Source organism: Mastomys coucha, unplaced genomic scaffold, assembly GCF_008632895.1.
Source record: "Mastomys coucha isolate ucsf_1 unplaced genomic scaffold, UCSF_Mcou_1 pScaffold3, whole genome shotgun sequence".
In the NCBI taxonomy this organism is placed as follows: domain Eukaryota; kingdom Metazoa; phylum Chordata; class Mammalia; order Rodentia; family Muridae; genus Mastomys; species Mastomys coucha.
The window spans coordinates 18,875,293-18,886,404 of record NW_022196909.1 but is presented as its reverse complement, the minus strand read 5'-3'; the positions used below and the strand labels follow the sequence as shown (position 1 = coordinate 18,886,404).

General features: G+C 40.0%; 1 protein-coding gene across 1 annotated transcript in view; it reads left to right on the top strand.

Moving 5' to 3' along the window:
* Positions 1-11,112, top strand: part of Slc35f1 (solute carrier family 35 member F1) — a 436,233-nt gene that overhangs the window by 95,882 nt on the left and 329,239 nt on the right. The window lies entirely within an intron of this gene.

The following is an 11,112-nucleotide window of genomic DNA, read 5'->3' as shown; positions in this document are numbered from 1 at the left end:
TTTTTTTTGTAAATTTATTTTTTTATTATTTATTTATTTATTTATTTTTTACTTTTTTGATTGGTTATTTTATTTATTTACAGTTCAAATGTTATCCCTCTTCCTGGTTTCCCCTCCGAACTCTGAAATAGTCTCCTTTCAGAGAAAAGTGGTATCTTATTTAACTTCATATTGATTTGGTGAACAGCAGGATGGGGTTTTTCTTGTTATTCTTGGCCATTTTCTAATTTTTGTTTGTTTATATCCATTGAACAGCTTTCTCTCACACTTTTAAAAGTTCTGTAACTATCATTCCTCTACTAAGAAAATCATTTTCTTTTCTCATAGAAAACATTTACCTCTGCTTTTACTTACCTCTTTAATTTTAGGGTATATTTAAAAAAGAATTAAGTCATTAGCAAAATTTTATCAGTAGATTCTTTTGACTTTATTTATTTCATAAAAAGTCCTTTCCTGTCCTGAAAAATTGATGTTTAAGGGGATTTTCTTTTAGTTTATAACTGTTCATTTTCCTATTTCATTTTTCCCTTCATTTCTTATGTCCCTACTTTATTGCATAAGTTGCTATTTGTTTTCATTTACCAGATCCTTGACATCACTGTGCTTGCTTAATTGGTCAAGGAGGTATCAGTTGATTGACTGTTTAATCTATCGCACACGTGTGTATGTGTGTGTGTGTGCAGTCATACATGCACATCTATGCCACAATTATGTTTGGAGGTCAAAGGCAACTTTCAGGAGTTGGTTCTTGCCTTTCATCTTGTTGTTGTTGTTTTGAGACAGGGTCTCTATGTAGCCTTGCCTGTTCCGGGACTCACTCTATGGACCAGGCTAGCCTCAAGTTCACAGAGATCCACCTACCCCTGACCCTGGAGTGAGTCCCAGGTGAGCGACTAAAGGTGTGTGCCAACATGCTTGGTTCTAGCCTGTTGACATTCCATCCTTCTTGTTTCTGCTGCACAATGTACTCTTAGCTAGCTGAGTCTTCTGTCTCTGCCTCTCATCCAACACATTCAAGGACCAAAGGTCCTTGCCATTTTTTTCCCCATGAGTTCCAGAAACTGAACTTGGATCATCAGACTTGCATAGCATTCATCATCATGAGCTGAGCCATCCTCCTGGTTCCTATGTTCCCTTTTAGTGTTCTGAAATCCTCTGCATACTGGAATGCAGAAAACCTGTCCAGTGTACTTTGCTATATATCACTTTCGCCTGTTCCCTTTCATTGCATCTGATTCCTCTTCATGTTTCCTCTTCTCCAGTTACCAGTTGATAACTACAAATCCCAGCCTTTGTCCCCTCAGCCTGGTCTTAAAGAAATCAAATTAGGAAATGTGATTGCTTTGTACCCGATATGCCTTTCTGACTAAGAGAAAATGCTGAACTTTGTTGGCATCAGAAATATTTTTCTATGCAGCTCTATTTTTCTGTGTGAGAGATTTTTTTTTTTTTTTTTTTAAGAAAAAATGGAATGGCTTATGGCTGTTTTTTTTAAATGCTATAGAGAAAGTCTGAGTGAAAGATTGTTAAAGTTAGGCTGGCGGAGAGAGAAATTCAATTTCTTAGTCTGAGATTAATTCATAGTCTCCCCGGCAGTCACCAGTTTCTCTGGAGAGTATTTTAGTCCCATTAGCTTCACCCTCTACAGTCTCTATGAGAAAGATAGGAATTTTGCAGATGGCGTCGGGCCATGCTTCATTTCTGGTCAGATCGCACCATAATGATGCCACTTATTCATCCATAAAAGCTTGTGGAAGTGCACTGAACATCTGCACATAATGCAGCCATTCATGCAAAGAAAGCCGAGGACTCTGTTTATCACAAGAGATCTGCAAGCTCTCTCTTCCTGCTCAGTCAGGCTCAGAGGCTTCAACTGCTCTGGGAGAGAAGTGCCAGCAACCCATGAGCTTGATGAGCCAATCTGCAGAAACATCCTCTCTCTGCCCCCATCCCTGCCCCACCCCCTGAATGCCTGGCCTGAGCTGGGGTTCAGCCAACATGCATTGAATTCTTCTGGACCTCCAGACAGTTAGTGTCTTCCTTCTGTAGCCCCATTCCCAAACCACTGCTGAGACATATGGCTTCCCGTAGTAGTGTTTACTCTTAACCACATGTTCTGCATACGTTTTAGCCAGAGCAAAGTGGGAACGTTTGCAATTACAGCAATCTTTCAGGAGTAGATGTTTCAGGAGTACCATTTCACTGAAAAGCTTAGCAGTCATTCTCCTTTGCAGCCCATCTTAAGTGTTCCTACATGCATCTGGTTAGTTGATCTGCATTGACAGCTGTTGTGTGCCACATCTTATGGATAGAGCAGCAAAGGAGAAAGAGGCTGTCATATATCCTGCCACCTAATTCAAGGACAACAAATGAACTGGGACTTTAAGAACATTATTATCTTCGTAGGCAAAACTCAGCTTTTATTTGTGTGTTTGTTTGTTTGCTCATGATTATATCTTAAGTTAGATTCTAGACTCAGGAAAAGTCTAGTATTCCAGACAGGATACTTTTTATTAATTTATTTATTCACTTTATTTCCCAATATCAGTTCCCCTCCTTCCAGTACCCCCTCATCCAGATTCTCTTCCATTTCCCTATCCCCTTTTCCCCTGAGTAGGGGGACCCCCCCCCAGGTCTCACTCCCTCCCTCCCAGGTAGGCAACAGAGTCAGGGAAAGCAGAGTACTTTTAACAGTTGTCTTTAGCCTGTTGGCCTTTAACTGCTTTCTTGTTTAACTGCTTGCTTTCATAGAAATACATTCCAGAATCTACATGTACTATAATAATGGTGATGTCAAAGGCGTGGAGTTCAGCCCTAGGATGGGTCTTGTAGTGTTAGGTTTCTATCATCATCATAACAAGTTCCTACGCACTGTGCCTTAAAACAACACACTGATGCTAGTGCAGTACTTTAGCACAGCAGTCTGAGAGCTTCTTCCTTCACCTTGGGTTTTATGTGGCAGAAATCAAAGCACTACCTGCGGAAGCTCTTGGGGAGAATCAAGTTCATGGCTCATTCAGGTCCTTGGCAGAATGCAATGCCTTGTAATCACAGGACTGAGCTGTGTATTTCCCCATGCCAGGGGCCTCTCTGAGCAACTGGTAACCTCTTGGCGCACTTCATTTTCTTGCCATTTCCATTCCTCAACCAGGAGCATCCACACTTCTGACCCTAGTCTATTTCTGAAAGCCAGAGGAAAAAGAAAATCTTTCAAAAGCAGATGTGATTAGACACAATCCATGTTGATAATCTAGGATTATCTCCCGGATCAATAACCTTATATACATCTGCAAATTCCCTTTTGCTATGCCAAGTCACGTATCATATATCCCAGGGATTAGGATATGAACAGCTTGGAGGTGTCCTTTCATTGCATTTGAATTCCTCACAAGTGTTCTCTATGACTAGTTAAATACTACAACCTAGCTAATGAGTATAGAAATACTTGCTCATCATATAGGCAAAGACACCAAAGCTGGGACTCACGAGAACCTTGCAGCTGTTAATTTGGCATTGGGATTAGAACTAAGGCTTTCTCTAAAGCTACCCTGTTTACTTTCTAACCAAACCACAAAGGTAGGAGAGGTGGTAATCAGAAGGCTGAAACATGAAGATTTGAGTGAATTAGAGGCCCGCTTATAATAAGACCTTGTCTACAGAAAAAAAAAATAATAAAGAATCATTAAGAGGTACTTGTTAATTTTTAAAATTAAATAAATTGGCAGATTAAAGTTCCTCAGAATTCTTTGGGATTCCCAAATAAGAAAGATGAGTGTTAATATATATTGTTTTAAGTAATTTTTACAGAGACAGGTTTTGGTAATTATTCTTCTTCTTCTTCTTCTTCTTCTTCTTCTTCTTCTTCTTCTTCTTCTTCTTCTTCTTCTTCTTCTTCTTCTTCTTCTTCTTCTTCTCCTTCTTCTTGTATTTAGGCAAACCAGTTAATTTGACATGTCATTATGAACGGTTAGCAATGCCTTATTATTTGTGAATCCCTTGGCCTGCTTGATAGTTTCCAGTCCAGTGAGGTGCCTTATCTCAACAAACAAGGTAGTTGATTACTGAAGAATGACAGGACTGTCCTCTGGCCTTCCATCTTTCTGCACATACATGTATATACTGGCACATTTGCATACTCAAGCACATGCCCACATGTGTACCTGCAGAAAAACACACATACACACGCGCACACACACACACACACACACACACACACACACACAAAGGAAAGGAAAGGAAAGGAAGGGAAGAAGAGAGAGAGGGAGGGAGAGAGATGGGGTGGGAGGAGGAGAGAAGAGCTAGTGCATCTAAACCAAAGTTCAGTTTTTCAGCAATGAAAACCATGGTGCCTACTACATGAAGTGATGAAGATGATGAGTTAATATGTCCCAAGCCTTCAAGTAACCCCCATTACCATCTCTACTATCACATCTACAGCTTGCATTCTTCTTTACGATGGCACTCAGCATCATTTGGAGCATTAGATCTCACCGAACCTGGGTCAGTCCTGCTTGGCAGAGAGAAGAACAGCAAAAGTTAGAAAGATAAGCCAACTTCACTGCTCCCCAGAGGGAGAGGAGAGGAGAACAGAACGTTGAGATTCCTCCTCCTCCAGTCTCTTCATCCATTTTCATAGACAATGATGCTTAGCTGCTTTACAGGGATATCATGAGGGGCAAACAAAAAATGCATGTGGAAGTAATTTACACATGAAATCACTAAGATATTGCTAATAGCAGATTTTTCTTTTTTTAAACACAGGTGCTTACAAATACAGTAAGCAATCTGGATAAGTGTGCAGAGGGTGCCTGCAAATAGTGGAAATCTTTCTGTTTTCCTGAAAGTAGGTGATTAAACAAGATAATTCAGGTGCCTGGAGAATCCTTATTTGAAGTTTTTATTTTTATTCACTTTGAATCCTGAAATTGAGTAATCTGTCTAAATATTCTTAAGGAAGCAACATGAGTAAAATTTTTAGAGCCCATTTAGCACCTGGGGTTTCTGTTTTATCACAGAGAGTTTTAACAATGATTGGATATGCTAAGCTGAATTGTAGCTACTTTGATTATTGTCTGAACCATCAATTCTACAATATGCTAATATTGGCTTAAAAAACAGTTCTAATTGTACTAGATTCTGTTCTGTCCTCAACCAAAAATTCAAGAAAATGGAATTCAAATTTTCTTACAGATCTATGTCTTTTATGCACAGGCTAGTAGCTCCCGATGTGGTATGTGATCTCAGGGGGAGGTTTCAGTCTTGGTTGGAGAAAAACATAGAACATACAAATCAAACACATACAAATCAAACGTCCTGATTGGGATAGTTATTCCCTATCATGCTAGAAAGAATATGGTAATGAAAAGATTATTTTAGTTTGACCTGTGCATGTATAAAGGGTGGTGATGTAGGGTAAAAGCTGGTGATGTAGGGATTTTGGCATGTGATTGTGGAACAGTGTGACAAAATAAAAAGGAAGAAAGGCATAAAGGAACTGGTTTTAAGGGGACTTCCTGTCACATGATCCTAATGTATGTGCGCTATTGACATGCTCATAGGCTATGAAGAAACCACAGGGACGCCATGAGGCTGAAGTTTAACAGCTTTACTATTACTCTGAAAATGATGAGGACCACTGAACAAACCTTGCCTGTTGCTGTCAATGAAACCACATTTTCTATGAGACGAAACCATGTTTTCGTCTATTTTTACCTCTCTAGTCCTACCAAACTATGTTATGACTTCTCTATTATTTTTTTTTTCTTTCCAGTATATGTGCCATCCATCAGACTAGTAATGTGGTGGCTCATGTTCCCATATCGCCTATAACTCCAAGTGTTAAGGGACAGTCCTATCATCGTAAACTGGAGTCCACTTGTATACATACTTTGATATGTATATATACTTAGCAAGAATCTATTTCTTAGCTCACATTCCTGTGCATCAGAAGTCCAGCGATGGATTGGCTGGAGCCTCAGCTCTCTCTCACTAGGTTGAGTTGAGTTGTTATTTGGACATTTGCTTTCTAAAGACTGACATCTCTGTTAAGCTGACAAAACAGTCAGGAACACCCATGGCATGGCATCTAGAAGCCAGTTGTGGTTCTTTTTTATTTTTTTTAAAGATTTATTTATCATTATACGTAAGTACACTATAGTTGTCTTCAGACACACCAGAAGAGGGTATCAGATTTCATTATGGGTGGCTGTGAGCCACCATGTAGTTGCTGGGATTTGAACTTAGGACCTTTGGAAGAGCAGTCAGTGCTCTTACCCGCTGAGCCATCTCTCCAGCCCCAGCTGTGGTTCTTATGATCTCCACAGGCTTTCTCACTACATAGACCTTTGTTCTCGTTCAAGTGTTATGGATACATCTCTCTGTCTTCTAGTCTCTTTCAATTCCTAATGGCATCTCCTGTAATTGTTACCCAGCAAAGGCGGCGAGTATCCCGTTGTGTCTCTAAGCTCTGTCTGCACTTAAGGGGAGAGGATTATGATATAGACTTTGCCTATCAGAGAATTCTGTCTGTTGTATCCATGCCTGACAGTGATGGGTTTGGGCTTTTAATTTCAACTTTTGACATTTACAAACAAAGTGGAAGCTGGGCCATGAAAGGGATTCACTAGAAATGGTAGAACCCTGATTGTCAGAATTTGCCAGATAGTGAGCTGATGGGCCTTGGTCCTGACCCTATGGAGACCTTAATGTTCTTCCTAAGATGGTCAAGGATGAAAATTTAGCTCATCATTCTAAAGAGAGTAAGAGAAGACTTTCTGGAATTATTTAGAAGAACAGAGTCTAAACTTATATCTGATGCTAGTGGAGGACCAGATTAGACCCAAGCAGATGGCCGGTGACAACCACAGATGGCGACAGGCTCGGTTTAAGAGTCTGTCTATTGCTGTAGGGAATAACAATCTTTAATATTTTGCTTCCACAGCCCAAACTCCCTCTGGGGTTGATTTCTTTGTGCTTTGCCTTAGAATCTAGCTCCTCTGCTCGTGTTTTCCTTCCTGTTATTAGAAACTAAAGACCCATTTGAGGAATTTCAGATGGTGCTATTATAATTATTGAACATAACCACATGGAGAGCTTAAGATTATGATAGCCCTCAGAAATATTTGCTTTCCCTTACACTTATGCACATGTCTGAGTACCACTTACTACGTTCTGCTTATAGATTCAACTAACAATCAACACATCCAGTGAAAGCGTTATATTTTATTTTCTGTGTGTTTACTCTGCAGATACTTTCTGAGTGCTAGGTAGTTATGTGCATGCACCGTTCTGGTGCTTGAGATATGGCAGGATACCGTGTCTTGACTCTCCTGGCTCCCAACTTCAAGGGCAGGGAATAAAGAGCTCAAAGAGTTTCAAGAGAGGGTGAAGATGGTTATAGCCTTTTACGTTATGGAATCGGGCATTGGGGTTGTTTCCTATGTGCTAAAGTTATCATCTACAAGAAGTCAGGATATCCGAAGGGTCATATTCATGGTGCTTTCCCAGTGTGCTACTTGATTTAGACCATCACACCAGTGCCCCATTTTTAAAATACAAGGAAACCTAAGCAGAACTATTTGAGGGGGGAGAATATAAAGGAACCACAAAGAAGAGAGAAATCATGGCTCTGTTCTTCAGTTCTTTTTTTACACTCTACCTTAATGCAATTGGGCAATTTTGCCCAGGGTCACAGAGCTAATTAGAGGTAAGATGGTGATTTGAATCCTATAAGCCCAATCATTTTTTTTTAACTACAATTCTGTAAAATACTTTAACTATCTCTATTTTTTTGTCCTTTCTTCCCATTCTCTGGTGTGCTTATAATTATCTACTCAGTAAAATGACTTTCAAATGACAACTCCGTGCTTTAGTATAAATTTTATTCTCCTTTACTTAAAAATTTTTAAGTACTTATTAGTTCCACTGTGTTTTCAGTTAAGACTTATATTCTACTTGCAGCTTGAAGAGGAAATCTTCCTGGTTGTTAAGGACCCAGCTTTCAGATGAAGGGGTTTTGTTGTTAGAGAAACATGCAAGAAAATTTGCAATGCCCAGGAAGGAGTGGCTTGCAAATATTGACCCCTGAAGATGGAAATCATGTGCAAGTGTGTTACTGTTGTTTAGCTTTTTTTAAAGCTGATATACATTCATAGATGGAAATTAGCAGAAAAGATCCTTAAAATGACATTTCGTTACCAAGGGGAAGAAGTTTCCTATCTAGAGTCTTATTATGAAATCTGAGATGGTACATTTTTCTTATGGCTCAAGAAGTCTTTCCTTCTAGACCTACGTAAGAATCCTGTCTGACCGGGCAGTGGTGGCGCACATCTTTAATCCCAGCACTTGGGAGGCAGAGGCAGGTGGATTTCTGAGTTCGAGGCCAGCCTGGTCTACAAAATGAGTTCCAGGACAGCCGGAGCTACACAGAGAAACCCTGTCTCGAAAAAAAAAAAATCCTGTCTGACAATGTTTGTCACAAACATTTCTCTTTAGAAGTCCCTTGTTAGTTAATATTTTAGAACATTAGTTGATTTCAGAACTGTAATTCAAATAGGTTTTCTGTTTGTGTACTTAGTAAGATATGACAATTTGTTCTTCAGTATTAATGCACTGCAAAGATAAACTGTTTGTGGAGAACTTTGATATATTCTCAGAGCAGAGCTAACATTCTTGTGGCAAAGACAAGCACAAAGAAAAGTAAAAGTCAGGTTATGTCAAGAACAAACCTGCTTCCTAAAACTACTTTTTCATTACCCTTTCATTAGCTTATGTCAATAATAGATGCCAAAAAGTTGTCCTGTTAGGCTAAGTTCACGTGTGTTATTTAAAATACTTCGTTACTCTTTGATGCTTTTTATTATGGTTTGGGGCATTTTATTTTTAATCTATGAAATGGAAAATCCCTTTTTTCACATTTTTTAAAGAAGAGCAATGTGAAGTTATCAACTAAAATCTCTCACGCCACTCATCTGCAGGTTATCCTGGCCTCAGGAATGCCGCTCCAAAAACACAGACATAACCACCCCTTTCTGACTCATACCAATCCACAGACCACTAGGTAATGTAGCATAGACAAGTTCCTCTCAGATGGGGGAGGTTTTCTTTCACTGGGGTGTCTCTATGGTTTGGAGAATGATCTGTGATATTGGACTTTAGGTTTTGGGTGACTGAATGTATTAAGTATGTAACAAGCAAAAATAAAAGAATAAATAGCAAGTAGCAAATTGAGAGAAACAATGGACACTCATGACAGCCAGCAGAAACAAATGGAGTAGGGCAATTTAGAAGTCAAACACAGTACCATCAAATCAAGAAATTACAAATATCCAGCAGACATTGGCTGGGAAAGCCAGTTCAGGCCACTAGCTAGAGTTCACTCCCGAGAAATTCCCAGGCAGAGCAGAGTATCCCCTTTGGGTAACGTTTTCAAGTAAAAGAACTAGTGATCAGAGATCACCTCATCCAGCATCATCTTTGTGGGTGTACAGACTCAGCAGGAACTGACTGGGGAGACTGAGGTAATGAGCTGGAGTCCTTGTTTTGAGCTTTCCCTCCATGGTGCACTTTCCTATGGCTGAAGTTCCATTTCCTGTTCTCACTGCAGGCAGTTTTAACTTTGTAACCGTCCACAATATTTTTAATATCCTCACTACCTGCTGTTTTCTCTCTCTGTTATAGAGATAGGAGCTAGTCTGCCCCAGGCCAGAGAGTTTTGGATGGGACCTAATAAAAGTATGTTTGGTTCTGATGTAGGGGAGTGACCCAACTCCAGACAGAGCTTCTGACTGAGCTCAACCAGCAGGTAGGAGTTTACTAGTGACACCAGGTGACGTTTGATACTGCCTTGAGCCTGAGGGCCAGTGGGTAGGAGGAGGTTGGTTTTGGCATCTAGTAGAAGAGGCCAGGAATGATTCAAAGCATACACCAGCATACAGAACAGCTCTACACTACACAGAATTGTCTCGCCCCAAATGACAGCAGAGCTGTGACTGAAAAATCATGAGACAGAGACAGAAACTGGGTCAAAGGATAAGATATACGAGACATATTTATTCTTTTCCATTTCTTGGAGGGGCAACCAGAAGAAAGGGGAAAAGTGCTTTACATCTTCAGAATGAGCTTCTTAAATGTAGCATAATTAAAGAAATATGAAGAATGTTCTCAATGATAGGGTTAGCATTGTGCATGCACTCTTAAGAAAAAGAAAGAAGGAATGATTCAGAGAGATGGATGCTTCATTATGATCAGGATGCTTCAGTATGATTAGGAATAATTTGTACCATATGTAGTCAAGATGGAAAGGAAAAAAGATAGGGGCGGAAAAGAGAGAAGGGCAGAAGAAGACATGGGAGGCTGTGTTTATTTCCTTAACCAATATTTGTGATGCTCTCTTACCTTTTAATGAACCTAGAGATTGCCAGCCTAGTTCTACTTCCTGGAATTGAAGTTTTCAGTTGATAGTATGTAGAGACAATGCATGGGAGAAAGGAAAGTAACCTAAACTAGAGAAGGGATGTCTAGATGTACAAGTATGGGAGTTTTTATGGTGACAGCAGCTGGGCAGGTCATCCATTTGCTTCCTAGCTGTTAGTCACAGAGTTTGTTCCTGCTTGACTGGGAAGTCAGGGCTGAGGTGTATGTGGGCCCAGTGTGCCTCAGCGGTCTTGCTGCACCTGTTCTGACTCATACTTACTAATCTGCTGAATGGATCCTGAAAAAAAAAAGTCACTTAACCTTCTTCAGGTGGGACTAGCTTCCCTGTATTTGTTTTCTATAATGAACAGGTATGGTGAGATACCGGGGTGTGCTGTATCCAGAGCTCTGTCATTAAGAACTCATTCCACAATCCAAATGGAAGTAAGGGCTATAGTGACAAACCATCCTGCTTCTGTAGAGACTCAATTATGTCAGCAATGCTCAGCCTGTGAGTTGTGAACCCTTTGGGGGGTGAATGTCTCTTTCACAGGGGTCACATCAGATATCTTGCATATCAGATATTTATATTACAATCCGTAACAGTAGCAAAATTACAGTTATGATGTAGCAATGAAAAGAATTTCATGGTTGGAGTCACCACTACATCAGGAACTGTATTGAGAGGTTCCAGCATTA